The 18,520-nt window shown below is 44.7% G+C and overlaps 1 pseudogene; it reads left to right on the top strand.

Annotated features, from left to right (window-relative positions):
• The first annotated feature begins 1,046 nt into the window (after positions 1 to 1,046).
• Positions 1,047 to 18,199, top strand: LOC139269002 (polyubiquitin-B-like; annotated as a pseudogene).
• The last annotated feature ends 321 nt before the right edge of the window (positions 18,200 to 18,520 follow it).

The raw sequence follows: 18,520 nt of genomic DNA, 5'->3' as shown, positions 1-18,520 counted from the left end.
CGATCAGGCCAACATCCCCAGCATCGAAGCACTGACCACACTCGACCAGCTCCATTGGGCAGGCCACATTGTTCGCATGCTCGATACAAGACTCCCAAAGCAAGCACTCTGCTCGGAACTCCTACACGGCAAGCGAGCAGAGGAAACATTTCAAGGACACCCGCAAAGCCTCCTTAACTAAGTGGAGGAAGAGCATCCGGGAGGGCGCTGAGCACCGCGAGTCTCGTCACCGAGAGCATGCAGAAAACAAGTGCAGGCAGCAGAAGGAGCGTCGGCAAACCAGACTCCCCACCCACCCTTTCCTCCAACGACTGTCTGTCCCAGCTGTGACAGAGACTGTAATTCCCGTATTGGACTATTCAGTCACCTGAGAACTCACTTTTAGAGTGGAAGCAAGTCGACTTCGAGGGACTGCCTTGATGATGATGATCAGCCATGTCACTGTAACCCCTTCCGTGTCTACATGTAGTTAGGTTGCCACAGAAAGTATAAAGCGCCTTCCAACATAGGGTCCGAGTCAGAATGGCTGGGTGACTCTGGGACATTTCATAATAAATCTTGTTACCGTTCATCCCAGTAAATTTAACGGTTGCAAGATGTGTGGTACCGTGGTTAAATGATTGCAATTCAATTGTTTATTTTTAATTAATGCACCGTGTTTGGTTCTGTTCCTTTAAAAAATTGACGATTATATAAAAATGAAAATATTGGATTGAGATCAAATGTGTATGAGTAATAACTGTTCAAACTAACTGTAGGATTACAGCTTGGAACAGGCTGCACATTAGCCCGAGTCACTGCTCAGATGATCTTGCACTGTTGTTGTTTTCAAATGTGGCATCGGGAAGGAAATCGAAAGTGAAACCGATCAGAGACAAGGTTCTGACTCTGACATCATTTCTCAAACAATGAGGGTAATTTGGGGGAAATGAAACTAGAACTCAGATCTCATTGGTCTGTTATAATAACAGAGCAGGCGGGAGTTAGCCAATCAGAGGGCAGCAGAGCTGTGACGTTCAGAAAGTGGGTTTGAGAATAAAAAGAGATACAGTGAGAGAGGATTGTTTAACAGAGAGGCACAAAAGAGACCGAACAAGAAACAGAAGTGTTGAAGCAGAGTTTGATTCGCCAATTCCATCCAGATCTGAGAGATTCTGTGTGGAGAAAAACAGAGAAGACTGCTCAGTTAGGTGAATCAGAAAACATTCTGCAGATCAACTTTCCTTCACATTCGCCTGAACTTGTGCTTCCAGCAAGGATTGTGAGTTTATTCTGTCTTTTTGTGGAATCTCAACATTCTATTTCTGGTCTGTAAAATGGGTTGTTGTGAATCTCAGAGTCTCAATTTTAGAGAAATGATTAATGTTCTTTGAACCGGGTGAGAGAATATATAAAAAAACATAATTTAATAACTGAAGGCTATTAGTTACTGTTGGTGACAAAGACCTAACGTGTTTGTGAATCTGTGTTTCTACTAGTTTGACGGAGGCATTTATCTGTTTAATACAATGCATCAAGCGCTCATTCACTAATATTACCACGGTAATTTCTTGTTTTTAAATAGAATGGCTTTTGTAAGAGGAGTCTGAAGGGAATTTACATGGGGAGTTCTGAACGGGTTGTTCTCAATTTCAGTGACACACGCAATTTAAGATCAATTAATATCCCGTCAATGTGGTCAACATACAAGTAAAATATAACTGCAAATGTAAATAGTGGATCTATTGTACGAGAGGTGTGAGTCTGAGAAGAATAATTTCTGTAGAGGGCAGACCTTGGCTTTGGGCAGTCTGACAATTCTAATTTCATTTATAGAACGGTGCCTGCAGCAAATTGAGTTATTATGAAGGAATTGCACAGAGAAAACCACTGATTATTTTTCCTGGTTTACAGACCACTGCTGTTAGTTTATTTAATATGTTCTGCGCTCCCTATTAGCCAATCCTTCACACTTTCTAATGTTACACAGCTCACTTGAGTCACTCTTGTGGCATAAGCCCAGTATTGCAGCTCAGCACCCAGTAGATTCCTGACGACCTGAATATTAAAACATCAGGTCAGAGCAGCAGTTCCACAAATATTTCTACCTCAGACTCTGCCTCATTCAAACAGCTAGTTAGAGATATATCTGAATGGTGAAGATTTGGGAATTTTGGAAGAATGGGTCTGTAAGGAGTGGGATAACTGTGACTGCTTCCAGTTCTGACAAAGTGTTTTTGTATCTGAAACATTAACTCATCGGGTCTCTGCTCAGATGCTGTCTGACCTGCTGAATGTTTTCAGCAGTCTGAGGCTTTGTGAGGAGTATTGCTCCGACTGGGAATAAAACATTGATGGGGTGTTTGATTGGGTTGGGACTTGGGAGTATTGCAGGTTCAGAGCACACAATAGGGTAGTTCCCTAGATTCTGCCAATGTCTGGTTTCAACTTGTATTCTCTGACTGATGCACAAAATACAGCGTGCCCGTCACTGACGTCCTGTTCATTTCCCAACAGCAATTTGACAAGATGAGACTCCAGGTGAAGTTTATGACCGGTGAGTTTATCGAACTTGAGATCCATCCTTCTATCCAAGTGTCAACTCTCAAGATGAAAATATCTGAAAAGACCGGGGTACCCAAGTTCCAACAGCGCCTGGTGGTGCAGAACGGGAGCTGCGTGGAGCTGAAGGACGACAGGAGGCTGTCCGACTACAGTGTCTATCCCAGCGACAGTATCATGCTGATCGTCAAGAATGAGGAGCGCATGCAGATATTCCTGAAGAACGACAAGGGGAAAACATCTACATATGATGTTCTGCCCTCTGAGTCTGTTCAGGCTTTTAGAGCACGAGTACAACGGCAGGAGGGAGTCCCAGCCGACCAGCAGCGCCTGATGTATGAGGGGAAACAGCTGGAAGATGGTCGGTTGCTCTCTGACTACAACATTCAGTCTCAGGGCACCATCTTTCTCCTGCTACGTCTACGGGGTGGTTAACTCAGAGTACGGATATGGAATGAATGTTAAATGTACAGAAATAACTATTATAAAAATCCATTGATTTTTTATTTCCTAATAATGCAATTTCAATGAGTTTAAGGGTTGCATGGTCAGTAACCTGTAAATGATACCTTGGAGATCACCCTGGTCTTGTCTACTTTATAATGGTAGAAGGTTCATGGATGTATTGGTGTCCGGCCACCGAGCAAGCTATTGCCTCCACTCATAGCTAGTGAGAGATGTGCCTACACGGCATGGCGCGGGAACTCCAAAAAGGGAGAGAAATGCATTTTTTTTTAAAGTGCGAGCAGTCTATTAGACACTTTTCTCTGGGACCTGAACTCTTATTAGGCCCAACTTGATGGAGTAAAAGCCCCTCAGCTGCTGGCTGTCAGGATCCTATATGAAATAGGTTGGGTGAGTCTCAGTGCTGATCTAGTGGGCAGGGGCTCACAGCACGAAAGTGACTCTTAATTCAGCAATAATTGGCAATATCACTGAGGGATGCAACAAGATGATTAGTATGAGATATGGGGAAATGTGACATTGGTGCAGCAGGGGACACTTCGCCTTGTTGACCACAGAATTTAGCCAAAATAATTGTTTAAAAAAAATGGATGGCTTAACTCAGATTGTCTTTCTTCTTCAGTAAAGTGATATTAGATATTCTGCAAATTATTCCTTTAGCCTTACATTGTGACACGAGATGTGTATGTATTCAGTATAGGAATGTTTTAGTCAGAGTGCTTAGTGTTTTACAGCAACAGAATGTATCATGCTTGCCCAGTGTCTGTGTCAAAAATATCTAATGTCACCTGAAAATAAAGCTGTTACTTTGGATACAAATCTAAATGCTGGATTGTTGTTTCTGTCTCTTAAACATCTGTGTGAATTGTCTGTGAATCCATGTATGTTACTTGAGGGATCCATATTTAAAACCAGTTTCAGATGATTTATTCCAACCATGTGTTTATTAAGGAAATGGCAGTGACTGATGCACTGAGGCATCTAGTAACAGTGTCTTGGCATCTAACGAAGAGAAACCCAAATGCATAGGGACAAAACTACACCAGCTCTATAGTCTGTACTTTACTTTTTCGTTTAAACTAGTGGATCACCAATGGCACTAATGTGTGGTCTGAAATTTGTTCAAATCTCATTTAAAGGGAAACACACCACCAACTGAAACACACCACCAGCTGTCACACAGGCCCAATTCATATTTCATTTGCGCCCTATAAAGGTAAGCAATTGATGCGATAAGGTGCTGAAAAATAGGCAGAGTTCAGTTCTGCTGGAAGGCCGCCCAATGTCACCAATGAATGGCTCAAGCAGCTGATACCAAAAACAGCACCTTCACTGTAATATGATAATGCACAGCAAATGTGGGGCTTGAACCCACGACCCACTGACCGAGGCGAGAGTGCTGCCACTGAGACATAGCTGACACTGTGGCCCGATTGGAACTCCAGGTCAATTACCCGCTCAGGCCTGAGTTAAAATTACAGTCAGGTCTCAATGATGTCATTGGGTCACCACACACTCCATGTTGTTATGTCTGCAATTACATCGAATACCTTGTACTGTGAGGAAGAACTGTGTGACTTCAGTCCATTGAATATGACTGTAAAGTGAGGGGCAGCATGGCTGACTGCCTTTTATTTGCTCCTGCACACCTGGGCAGGTAACCCCTGGGGCCTCCAACAGCAGCGCCCTCAGGTGGTACATCGTACATAGTTACATAGTAAATACAAAGAGTTTGCATACATGTCATCATTCCACCTCCCAAATTCTTTGATGCGAGTTGATTACAGGTTAAGGCGAACCGGAGCCCTGTGCTCCCTGGTTGACCGTCTGAATGTCGCTTCTGGTCTGGATGAGTTGGTTGGGCCACTGCTGTTTTGCAGCGCGACTGGTTGGGCTGGACTGTTGGGGATGGTGGGATCATCCTTGTGGTTGGCAGCGAGATCTGTTGTCGATTAGGCGTGTGTCCGTGGGTCGCTGAAGATGAGATCCTCTTCTAGTGGTTCCTGGTTATCTGTGAATCGTAATTTGGTTTGGTCCAAATTTTTTCTGCACATTTGACAGTTAAGCAGTTTGACAATAAACACTCTATTCCCCTCCTTGGCTAATACAGTGCTGCCGATCTATTTGAGGCCCTGACCGTAATTCAGCACAAACACACGGTCATTTACAGTGATGTCGCGTGATACAGCCGCGCGATCATGGTATGTGTTTTGCTGATAACGCCTGGTTTCCACCTGATCAATGAGGTCAGGGTGTACTAAGGAGAGCCTGGTTTTGAGTGCTCGTTTCATTAGTAATTCTGCAGGGGAACCCCGGTAAGTGAGTGGGGTCGTGTCCTGTAGCTGAGCAGTACCCGGGACAGGCAGGTTTGTAAGGAGCCTTCCATGACATGTTTCAAGCTCCGCTTTATGGTTTGGACTGCCCGCTCCGTTTGCCCATTGGATGCGGGCTTGAACGGGGCAGATCTGACATGCTTGATGCCATTACAGGTTATGAATTCATTGAAATCCGAGCTGGTGAAGCACAGACCATTGTCGCTGACAAGAATGTCGGGTAAGCCATGGGTTGCAAACATGGCCCTGAGGCTTCCAATGGTGGCTGCGGATGTGCTGGATGCCATTATTAAACACTCAATCCATTTGGAGTAGGCGTCCACAACATCCAGGAACATCTTTCCCAGAAAGGGGCCCGCATAATTCGTATGGATCCTGGGCCATGGTTTTGAGGGCCAGGACCAGAGACTAAGTGGAGCCACCCTGGAAGAATTGCTCTGTTGTGAGCATGTGTTTCACTGGTGCACACTCGACTCCAGGTCCGAGTCAATGCCGGGCCACCAGGCGTGGGACCTGGTGACAGCCTTCATCATGACTAAGCCTGGGTGGGTGCTGTGCAGGTCACATATGAAGGTTTTCCTGCATTTCTTTGGCAAGATAACACGGTTGCCCCACAAGAAGCAATCTGAATGGATCGACATTTTGTCTTTACGATGGTGAAACAGCTTGATCACGTCTTGCATGTCTCTCGGGACCGCTGACCAGCTCCCATCGAGGACGTAACTTTTTACAAGGGATAACAGAGGATCCTGGCTGGACCAGGTCTTAATTTGGCTGACTGTTACGGGTGACCCTTCACTATCAAAAATTTCCATGGCCAGCAGCAGGTCTGCGGGCTGCGCCATTTCTACCCCGGTGGTGGGCAACGGTAGTCGGATGAGAGCATCGCCGCAGTTTTCAGTGCCTGGCCTGGGGCGGATCATAAAATCGTAGGCCGACAGTGTTAGTGCCCATCTTTGGATTTGAGATGAAGCATTGGTGTTTATGCCTTTGCTTTCCGAAAACAGTGAGATTAGGGGCTTGTGGTCCATCTCTAACGCAAACCTGGGTCCGAACAAATATTGGTGCATCTTTTTTACACTATAAACACAGGCTAAAGCCTCCTTTTCGACCATGCTGCAGCCTCTTTCGGCCTTTGATAGGCTTCTGGACGCATATGCAACCGGTTAGAACTTGCCCACTGCATTGGCTTGCTGCAAAACACACCCGACACCGTACGACGACGCATCACATGCTAAAACTAGATGTTTACATGGGTAATATAATACCAGCAACTTATTCAAACACAGCAGGTTTATGGCCTTCTCAAAGGCAGCCTCTTGATTTTTACCCCAAGCCCAGTCGTCTCCCAGCTTGTGCAACGGTTCCAGCAAGGTGCTCAACACTGGAAGAAATAGTTGAAGAGTCCCAGGAACGAGCGCATGCTCTGTTACATTTCGTGGTGTGGATGCATTCTTGATGGCCTCTGTCTTCGAGTCTGTGGGTCTGATACCGTCTGCCGCAATCTTCCTCCCCAGGAATTCTACCTCTGGCACTAGGAAGACACATTTGGATCATTTCAACCGGAGTCCAACCCTGTTTAGTCGACTTAAAACTTATTCCAGGTTGTGCAGGTGTTCGGAGGTGTCACGGCCAGTGATGAGGATGCCATCCTGAAATACTATGGTGTGTGGAACCGATTTCAACAGGCTCTCCATGTTTCTTCGAAATATGGCTGCAGCTGAGAGAATCCCGAACGGGTACCTATGCGTGTTCATGCATGTTAATTTTTGCAATGACTCAACCAGCTCCTGGGTAATGTAAGCGGAGGTTAGGTGAACGCATTTCCCCCGGCTAATGTCGTGAAAAGGTCATCGGCTTTGGGTAGTGGGTACTAGTCCTGTAATGAGACTCGGTTGATCGTTACTTTGTAGTCGCCGCAGATTCTGACCGTGCCATCGCTCTTTAGTATCGGATCAATCGGGCTGGCTCACTCGTTGAACTCGACTGGCAATAGGATTCCCTCGCGTTGAAGTCTGTCCAATTCCATCTCCACTTTTTCCCTCATCATGTAGGGGGCCGCTGGAGCCTTATGATGAACAGGCCGTGCCTCAGGGACGAAGTGGATCTGAACTTTGGCACCTGTGAAGTTGCCGATACCTGGTTCAAATAAAGATGGGAACTTGCTCAGCACTTGAGCACAGGAAGCATTGTCCACTGACGATAATACATTGACGTCATCCCAGTTCCACCGAATCTTCCCCATCCAGCTTCTGCCAAGCAACAATGGCCCATCACCTGGTACAAAAAATCCACAATGGCAGCTCGTGTGCCTCTCCATCATAGGATACTTTTAGGTTCATGCTGACAATAACTGGTATCAGTTCCTTGCTGTAAGTGCGCAGCTTTATCTGAATCGGGCTCAGCTTGGGTCTTTGTGCTTTGTTGTTGCCCCACAGCCTTTCAAATGCCTTCTGGCTCATAATTGACTAACTCGTCCCCATATCCAGTTCCATGGATACAGGAATGCCATTTAATTTGACTTTTATCATCATGGGAGGACTTTTTGTGGAGAGGGTGTGCACCCCGCACGCTGCTCCCTCAGGCTGAGTTGCCTCTCTAGCTTGTCCTTTGTGATCCACGCTGGATCGGGACTCTTCTGCCGACTCCACTGCCACGTGGTGAGTCGCAGCACGTTTGCACATTCGCTGGAGGTGGCGTCTTGTTCTGCAGCTTTTACAAGCATAGTCTTTAAATCGACATTGATGGGCCCCATGATTACCCCCGCAACGCCAGCATTGTGTTAATGATTTTGCATTTACACCCCTTGGTGGCCTAGCAGCAGCAGGCATGTAGGCTCTGCTCTGTACAGTTCTTATTAGTTCAACAGTTCTGCCTGCAATCGGTATTATTTTATGTACAGTACTTGCCAGTGAGCTCCGATTCTGGGAGGAAGTCATCTGTATGGTATTGTGACTCGAGGATCTGAACGCCGAGCTTCAGGGTGATGGCCTTCTTCAGGTCAATGGTTTTGGAAGCCAGTAGCTTACGAAGGATATCCTCGTGGCCTATGGCCATCACAAAAGCGTCTCGCAACGCAACGTTCAAAAATCCCGCAAATACACACGTTCCCGCGAGCCGTCTTAAGTCGGCGACATACTTCGCCACGTCCTGGCCCTCCGGGCGGCGGTGTGTGTAGAAGCGATACCTGAACGTTAAGATGCCCTCTGTTGGTTTGGGGTGTTCCTGAATCAGCATGTGCAGCTCCGCGTATGACTTCTCCGTTGGTTTCACTGGTGTAAGCAGATCCCTGATGATGATGAGACCATGGATCCGCAGCTGGTCAAAAGAATTGCCCTGCGTTTTCCTTCCAGTGCCTCGCCATCCAGGTCGTTGGCCACAAAGTGCTGGTCAAGCCGCTCGATAAAGGCATTCCAATCTTCACCCTCTGCATACTTTTCTAAAACACCAACGGCAGCTATGACTGCGTAAAAGTTTGTGATCTGTAACTTGTCGCCAGTTGTTATGTCTGCAATTACCATCGAATAACTCCACGTGGCCTTGTACTGTGAGGAAGAGCTGTGTGACTTCAGTCCATTTCATACGACTGTAAAGTGAGGGGCAGCATGGCTGACCACCTTTCATATGATCCTGCACACCTTGGCAGGTAACCCCTGGGGCCTCCAACAGCAGCGCCCTCAGGTGGTACATACAAAGAGATTGCATACATGACACATGTAAAGAAAGACCTCATTGGCTCCGGGTGTGTGTCCTTGCTGCCTGCTCAGGAGAGCAGGTTAAAATTGCAGGTGTTGTGTCATTGTGGCTTTCGGACAGGTAAGAGCCAGGGAAGTTTTTACGGCCCACCCGCCAGATTTCTGCTTAGCAAGTCGGGTTATAATCGCCACAAAGCCTTTTCCCCTCCCAGGCCTAGAGTCACTGAGGCCAACTGCAGCACCCCAACTACTGCCGCAGCTGTGATCAGCTAACCAGGCACAGATCCTGGTGTCAGACCTTCTGCTCTGTATGCCTCTGTAACCAACAGGGTGGTGCAATTATCAGGGGAGATTTGTCAGAAGCAGAGCTTTGAGCTGGGAATACCTATGATTTCTCAGGCTGAGGTGCTGCTCATGTTATGTTCCACCCTGTACTTGTGAATCATTTCATCAGAAAGGAAGGCAAAACAAAACAAGTTCTGAGCTGCTGTGTTTGGAATGGGAAAATCTCAGCACAGGTCCTGGTGTCAAACCTTCTGCTCTGTATGCCTCTGTAACAAACCGGGTGGTAGAAACATAGAAAATAGGTGCAGGAGTAGACTATTCGGCTCTTTGAGCCTGCATCACCATTCGATAAGATCATGGCTGATCATTCCCGCAGTACCCCTTTCCTGCTTTCTCTCCATACACCTAGATCCCTTTAGCCATAAGGACCATATCTAACTCCCTCTTGAATATATCCAATGAGCTGGCATCAACAACTCTCTGCGGCAAGGAATTCCACAGGTTAACAACTCTCTGAGTGAAAAAGTTTCTCCTCATCTCAGTCCTAAATGGCCAACCACTTATCCTAAGACTGTGTCCCCTGGTTCTGGGCTTCCCCAACATCGGAAACAATCTACCCATATCTAACCTGTCCAGTCCCGTCAGAATATTGTATGTTTCTATGAGATCCCCTCTCATCCTTCTAAACTCCAATGTATAAAGGCCCAGTTGATCCAGTCTCTCCTCATATGTCAGTCCAGCCATCCCTGGAATCAGTCTGGTGAACCTTTGCTGCACTCCCTCAATAGCAAGAACGTCCTTCCTCAGATTAAGAGACCAAAATTGAACACAATATTTCAGGTGAGGCCTCACGAAAGCCCTGTACAACTGCAGTAAGATCTCCCTGCTCCTATACTCAAATCCCCTAGCTATGAAGGCCAACATATCATTTGCCTTCTTTACCGCCTGTTGCACCTGTATGCCAACTTTCAATGACTGATGAACCATGACACCCAGATCTCGTTGCACCTCCCCTTTTCCTAATCTGCCAAGTGGTGCACTTATCGGGGAGATTTGTCAGAAGCGTAGCTTTGAGCTGGGAATACCTATGATCTCTCGGGCTGAGGTGCTGCTCACGGATGTCCCACCCTGTACTTGTGAATCATTTCATCAGAAAGGAACCCAAATGAAACAAGGTCTAAGCCACTGTGTTTGAAATGGGAAAATCCCTTTTTGTCTCATTAACAGGGAGTGAACAACACAGGCAGAGTCTGGCAAAAGACCGTCAGCTGGAGTTCTTTCAAGCAGTGTTTTGGAGCAAAGGGGAGAGGCAGAACTGATTTAAATAACGGAAGAGAAATCCCCAGGCAGCACAGCCTATCACAGCATGGTTAGTCTAGGCAGGGAACTAACTTTGTATATTCCCAACATCTTCTGCTAAAGTCTTGTGTGAATGATACAGTAATTTAAATTTCTGGTTTCTGCCCAGCTTCATTATTTTCCACTTCCTTTGTTTACCTCTCTCATTTTATTTTTCCTATTAAAACTTCCATTTTTTCACAGTCCCTAGAACATTCTGCATACTTTAATTCAATTTTGCTTAAAAGTTCTTCCTGGCCACTTATACGAACATAAGAACATAAGAAATAGGAACAGGGGTAGGCCAGTTGGCCCCTCGAGCCTGTTCCACCATTCATAAGATCATGGCTGATCTGATCTTGGCCTCAATTCCACTTCCCTGCCCAATCCCCAGAACCCTTATCGTCCCAAAATCTGTCAATCTCCACCTTAAATATATTCAATGACCCAGCCTCCACATCTCTCTGGGTTAGAGAATTCCAAAGATTCATGACCTCTAAGAGAAGAAATTCCTTCTCATCTTTGGTTCTGTCTTCATGAAGGAAGACACAAATGACCTTCCGGATGTCCTAGGGGACTGAGGGTCTAGTGAGAAGGAGGAACTGAAGGATATCCTTATTAGGTGGGAAATTGTGTTGGGGAAATTGATGGGATTGAAGGCCAATAAATCCCCAGTTCTGGATTGTCTGCATCCCAGAGTACTTAAGGAGGTGGCCCTAGAAATAGTGGATGCGTTGATAATCATTTTCCAACAATCTATCGACTCTGGATCAGTTCCTATGGACTGGAGGGTAGCTAATGTAACACCACTTTTAAAAAAAGGAGGGAGAGAGAAAACGGGTAATTATAGACCAGTTAGCCTGACATCAGTAGTGGGGAAAATGTTGTAATCTATTATTAAGGATGAAATAGTAGCGCATTTGGAAAGCGGTGACAGGATCGGTCCAAGTCAGCATGGATTTATGAAAGGGAAATCATGCTTGACAAATCTTCTGGAATTTTTTGAGGATGTAACTTGTAGAGTGGACAAGGGAGAACCAGTGGATGTGGTGTATTTGGACTTTCAAAAGGCCTTTGACAAGGTACCACATAAGATATTGGTGTACAAGATCAAGGCACATGGCATTGGGGGTAATGTACTGGCGTGGATAGAGAATTGGTTGGCAGGCAGGAAGCAGAGAGTCGGGATAAACGGGTCCTTTTTGGAATGGGAGGCAGAAACTAGTGGAGTACCGCAGGGCTCAGTGCTGGGACCCCAGCTCTTCACAATATATATTAATGATTTGGATGAAGGAATTGAGGGGAATATCTCCAAGTTTGCAGATGACACTAAACTGGGTGGTGGTGTGAGCTGTGAGGAGAATGCTAAGAGGCTACAGGGTGATTTGAACAGGTTAGGAGAGTGCGCAAATGCATGGCAGATACAGTATAATGTGGATAAATGTGCGGTTATTCACTTTGGTGGCAAAAATACGAAGGCAGAATATTATCTGAATGGCGGCAGATTAGGAAAAGGGGAGGTGCAACAAGACCTGGGTGTCATAGTTCATCAGTCATTGAAAATTGGCATGCAGGTACAGCAGGCGGTGAAGAAGGCAAATGGCATGTTGGCCTTCATAGCTAGTGGATTTGAGTATAGGAGCAGGAAAATCTTATTGCAGTTGCACAGGGCCTTGGTGAGGCCTCACCTGGAAAATTGTGTTCAGTTTTGGTCTCCTAAGCTGAGAAAGGACGTTCTTGCGATTGAGGGAGTGCAGCGAAGGCTCACCAGGCTGATTCCAGGGATGGCTGGACTGACATATGAGGAGAGACTGGATCAACTGGGCCTTTATACACTGGAGCTTAGAAGGATGAGAGGGGATCTCATAGAAACATATAAGATTCTGACGGAACGGGACAGGTTAGATGCGGGAAGAATGTTCCCAATGTTGGGGAAGTCCAGAACCAGGGGAAACAGTCTTAGGATAAGGGGTAGGCTATTTAGGACTGAGATGAGGAGAAACTTTTTCACTCAGAGAGTTGTTAACCTGTGGAATTCCCTGCCGCAGAGAGTCGTTAATGCCAGTTCATTGGATATATTCAAGAGGGAGTTAGATATGGCCCTTACGTCTAAAGGGATCACGGGGTATGGAGAGAAAGCGGGAAAGGGGTACTGAGGTGAATGATCAGCCATGATCATATTAAATGGTGGTGCAGGCTCGAAGGCCGAATGGCCTACTCTTGCACCTATTTTCTATGTTTCCATGTTTCCATCTCTGTTTTAAATGGGCAACCCCTTATTCTGAAACAGTGCCCCCTAGTTCTAGATTCCCTCATGGGGGGAAACATCCTCTCTGCATCTATGCTGTCAAGACCACTCACAATCTTACATGTTTCAATATGATCATCTCTCATTCTTCTGAACTCCAATGAGTATAGGCCCAATCTGCACAACCTTTCTTCATAAAACAACCCCTTCATCTCAGAAATCAACCTCGAAAACCTTCTCTGAACTGCCTCCAATGCAAGTATATCCATTCTTAAATAAGGAGACCAAAACTGTACACAGTACTCCAGGTGTGGTCCCACCAACACACCTGTACATTTATAACAAGACTTCCATACCTTTATACTCCAGCCCCCTTGCAATAAAGGCCGTCATTCCATTTCCTAATTACTTGCTGTACCTGCATGCTAAATTTTTTTGTTTCATGTACAAGGACCTCCAGATCCCTCTGTACTGCAGCATTTAGTAATCTCTTCGCATTTAAATAATAATTGGCTTTTTTACTTTTCCTACCAAAATGGATAACCTCATATTTTTCCACATTATACTCCAACTGCCAAATATGTGCCCACTTACTTAGCCTATTTATATCCATTTGCAGATTCTTTGCATGCTCCTCATTACATGTTTTCCCGCCTAGCTTTGATTCACCAGCAAATTTGGCTACATTACATTCGGTCCCTTCATCCAACTCATTAATATATATTGTGAACAGTTGAGGCCCCAGCACTGATCCCTGTGGCACCCCACTAGTTACAGTTTGCCAACCTGAAAATCACCCCTTTATCCCGACTCTCTGTTTTCTGTTAGTTAGCCAATCCTTTATCCATGCTAATATATTACCCCCAACCCCTTGAGCTCTTATCTTGTGTAGTAACCTTTTATGTGCCATCTTTTCGAACACATGGAAATCCAAATACATGACATCTACTGGTTCCCCTTTATCCACTCTGCTCATTACATCCTCAAAGAACTCTCATACATTTGTCAAACATGATTTCCCTTTTATAAAATCATGTTGACTCTGCTTGACTGTATTATGATTTTCTAAATGTCCTGCTACTACTTCCTCAATAATGGATTCCAGCATTTTCCCAATGACAGATGTTAGGCTAATTGGTCTATCACTTCCTGCTTTCTGTGCCCCTCCTTTCTGAAATAGTGGCATTAAATTTTCGGTTTTCCAATCCGCTGGGAACTCTCCAGAATCCAGGGAATTTTAGTAGATTACAATCAATGCATCTATTTTTGTCTTTTCCCTTCTTCTGGAATTTGGAATATTTCCACTTACACCTTGGCCCGGATTTCCCTCTAGATTACTGCCCATTCTCAAGGTGGATTTGGGAAGGTAAATTAATAAAAATGGGTTCTTAGAGGGTGCAGCTTCAACATCGCCACAAAATATCTACTTGTAATTTTCATTCTCCCAAAAGAGTTCAAGTTCCCATTAAGAGGGAGGCTGATCCACCTTATGTAACAAGGGTCATGTGGGTGTGGCCAGTCCCTCCAAACATCTCCCACAATTTCCAACCCAAATAATAATTGTCACCGTATAAGTGAAGGTAGAAGCTGCAGGAAGGAATCCCTGAGGTGGATACCACAGTGAGGGGCCATTTTGTGTGCTGGTACTGCTGGTGGCTGGTGCTACTTTACCTGCATATCTCGTTAGTGCTTAGTGCAATGAAGGCGCACCGGACTGATTGCTGGGATGAGGTGATTGTCCTGCAAGGAGATATTGAGAAGACTGGGCCTATATTCTCTAGAGTTCAGAAAAATGTGATCTAACTGAAACATATAAAATTCTTAAGGGGCTTGACAGGGTTAATTTACATCACTGTTGGCAATGTGAAGTTATCATTGTATCACCAGCCCTGTCACTGAAAGCCCTTCCATGTCTACACATAGTTAGGTTACCACAGAAAGTATAAAATGCCTTCCAACACAGGGTCCAAGTCAGATTGGCTGGGTGATACTGGGACACTTGATGATAAATGCTTGCTGACTTTAATCCCAGTAAGTTTAATGTTTGTAAGGTGTGTGGTAACATACTTAAATGATTGCAATTCAATCGGATTTTTAAAAATTAATGGATTGCATTAGTTCAGTTCTGTTTCTTTAAAAAAAATTAAGATTGCTTTAAAAATAAAATATTGGGTCGAGATGAACTGTATATGAGTAATAACTGTTGACACTGACTGCAGCTTCGAACAGGCAGCAGATCCTCCTCAGTCACTGCTCAGCTGATGTTGGAACGTGGTTGTTTTAGATTGTGGCATCGGGAAGGAAATCGAAACAGCAACAAATCCGGGTCCAGAACCTGTTACTGCAGCAAGGGTCCAACTGAGTGTCATTCCTCAGACACTGAGGGGATTTTTGGGGAAATGAAACCAGCTCAGATCTTATTGGTCTTCTGATAACAGAACAGGAGGGAGTTAGCCAATCACAGGGCAGCAGGGTTGTGACGTTCAGAAAGTGGGTTTGAGAATAAAAAGAGATACAGTGAGAGAGGATTGTTTAACAGAGAGGCACAGAAGAGACTGAACAAGACACAGAACTGTTGAAGCAGAGTTTGATTCGCCAATTCCATCCAGATCTGAGAGATTCTGTGTGGAGAAAAACAGAGAAGACTGCTCAGTTAGGTGAATCAGAAAAGATTCTGCAGATCAACTTTCCTTCACATTCGCCTGAACTTGTGCTTCCAGCAAGGATTGTGAGTTTATTCTGTCTTTTTGTGGAATCTCAACATTCTATTTCTGGTCTGTAAAATGGGTTGTTGTGAATCTCAGAGTCTCAATTTTAGAGCAATTATTAATATTCTTTCAACTGGGTGAGAGAATATATAAACAGAATCATTTAAAAACTGAAGGCTATTAGTTGCTGTCGGAGACGAAGACCTAAGGTGTATGTACATCGATGTGTTTCTGCTATTTTAACGGAGGCATTTAGCTGTTTAATACAATGCATCAAGCGTTCGTTCACTAATATTACCACGGTAATTTCTTGTTTTTAAATAGAGTGGCTTTTGTAAGAGGAGTCTGAGGGGAATTTACATAGGGAGTTTTGAACGGATTGTTCTCAACTTCAGTGACACCCGCAATTTAAGATCAGTTAATATCCTGTTAATGTGGTCAACATACAAGAAAAATATAACCGCAAATGTAAATAGTGGATCTGTTGTACGAGAGACGTGAGCCTGAGAGGAATCATTTCTGTACAGGACAGGTCTTGGCTTTGGGCAGTCTGACAAATCTAATTTCATTCATAGAACGGTGCCTGCAGCAAAGGGAGTTATTATGAAGGAATTGCACACAGAGAAAACCACTGATTATTTTTCCTGGTTTACAGAGCACTGTTGTTAGTTTATTTAATATGTTCTGCGCTCCCTATTAGCCAATCCTTCACACTTTCTAATGTTACACAGCTCACTTGAGTCACTCTTGTGGCATAAGCCCAGTATTGCAGCTCAGCACCCAGCAGACCCCTGACGACCTGAATATTATAACATCAGGTCAGAGCAGCAGTTCCACAAATATTTCTACCTCAGACTCTGCCTCATTCAAACAGCTCGGTAGAGATATATCTGAATGGCGAAGCTTTGGGAATGTGGGAAGAATGTGTCTGTGAGGAGTGGGATAACTGTGACTGCTTTCAGTTCTGACAAAATGTTTACATCTGAAACATTAACTCATCGGGTCTCTGCACTGATGCTGTCTGACCTGCTGAAAAGTGGCTTTGTGAGGAGTATTGCTCCGACTGGGAATAAAACATTGATAGGGTATTGGATTGGATTGGGACTTGGGAGTATTGCAGATTCAGAGCACAGAATAGAGTAGTTCCCTAGATTCTGCCAATGTCTGGTACAAAGTGTTGCATGTTTAAACTTGTGTTCTCTGACTGATACACAATACATAGCGTGCCCGTCACTGACGTCCTGTTCATTTCTCAACAGCAATTTGACAAGATGAGACTCCAGGTGAAGTTTATGACCGGTGAGTTTATCGAACTTGAAATCGATCCTTCCATCCAAGTGTCCACTCTCAAGATGAAAATATCCGAAAAGACCGGGGTGCCCAATTTCCAACAACGTCTGGTGGTGCAGAACGGGAGCAGTGTGGAGCTCAAGGACAACAGGAGGCTGTCCGACTACAGTGTCTATCCCAGCGACGGTATCATGCTGATCGTCAAGAATGAGGAGCGCATGCAGATATTCCTGAAGAACGACAAGGGGAAAATATCTACATATGACGTTCTGCCCTCTGAGACTGTTCAGGCTTTTAGAGCACGAGTACAACGGCAGGAGGGAGTCCCAGCCGACCAGCAGCGCCTGACGTATGAGGGGAAACAGCTGGAAGATGGTCGGACGCTCTCCGACTACAACATTAAGCCTGAGAGCACCATCTTTCTCCTGCTACGTCTACGGGGTGGTTAACTCTGAGTACGGATATGGGATGAATGTTAAATGTTACAGCAATAACTATTATAAAAATCCATTGATTTTTTTTCTTAATGATGCAATTTCTATGAGTTTAAGGATTGCATGGGCAGTAACCTGTCAATGATATTTTGGAGATCACCCTGGTCTTGTCTACTTTAGAAGGTTCATGGACATATTAGTGTCCGGCCACCGAGCAAGCTATTGCCTCCACTCAGCGAGTGAGAAATGTGCCGTACAAGGCATCGGGCGGGAACTTCAAAATGTGAGAGAAATGCATTTTTTTTAAGTGCGAGCAGTCTATTAGACACTTTTCTTTGAGACCTGAACTCAAATTAGGCCCAACTTGATGGAGTAAAAGCCCCTCAGCCTGCTGGCTGTCAGGATCCTATATGAAATAGGTTGGGTGAATCTCAATGCTGATCTCGTGGGCAGGGGCTCACAGCACGAAAGTGACTCTTAATTCAGCAATAATTGGCAATGTCACTGAGGGATGCAACAAGATGGTTGGTGTGAGAAATGGAGAAATGTCACATTGGTGCAGCAGGGGACACTTCACCTTGTTGACCACAGAAATTTAGCCAAACTAATTGTTAAAAAAAATGGATGGCATAAATGCTTAACTCAGATTGTCTTTCTTCTTCAGTTAACAGTGATGATGGATATTCTACAAATTATTTTTTTAGCCTTACGTTGTGACAGGAGATGTGTCTGTGTTCAGTATAGGAATGTTTTAGTCAGAGTGCTTAGTGTTTTACAGCGACAGAATGTATCATGCTTGCCCAGTGTATGTGTCAAAATATCTAATGTCACCTGAAAATAAAGTTGTTACTTTGGATACAAATCTAAATGCTTTATTGTTGTTTCTGTCTCTTAAACATCTGTAAGTGAATTGTCTGTGAATCCATGTACGTTACATGAGGGATCCATATTTAAAACTAGTTTCAGATGATTTATTCCAACCATGTGTTTATTAAGGAACTGGCAGTGACTGATGCACTGAGGCATCTAGTAACAGTGTCTTGGCATCCAACAAAGAGAAACGCAAACACTTAGAGACAAAACACAACAGCTCTATAGTCTGTACTTTACTTTTTCGTTTAAACTAGTGGATCACCAATGGCACTAATCATGAGTGGTCTGAAATTTGTTCAAATCTCATTTA

This window comes from Pristiophorus japonicus, chromosome 8, assembly GCF_044704955.1.
Source record: "Pristiophorus japonicus isolate sPriJap1 chromosome 8, sPriJap1.hap1, whole genome shotgun sequence".
NCBI classification, from domain to species: domain Eukaryota; kingdom Metazoa; phylum Chordata; class Chondrichthyes; family Pristiophoridae; genus Pristiophorus; species Pristiophorus japonicus.
This window is presented reverse-complemented; position numbering and strand designations above follow the sequence as displayed.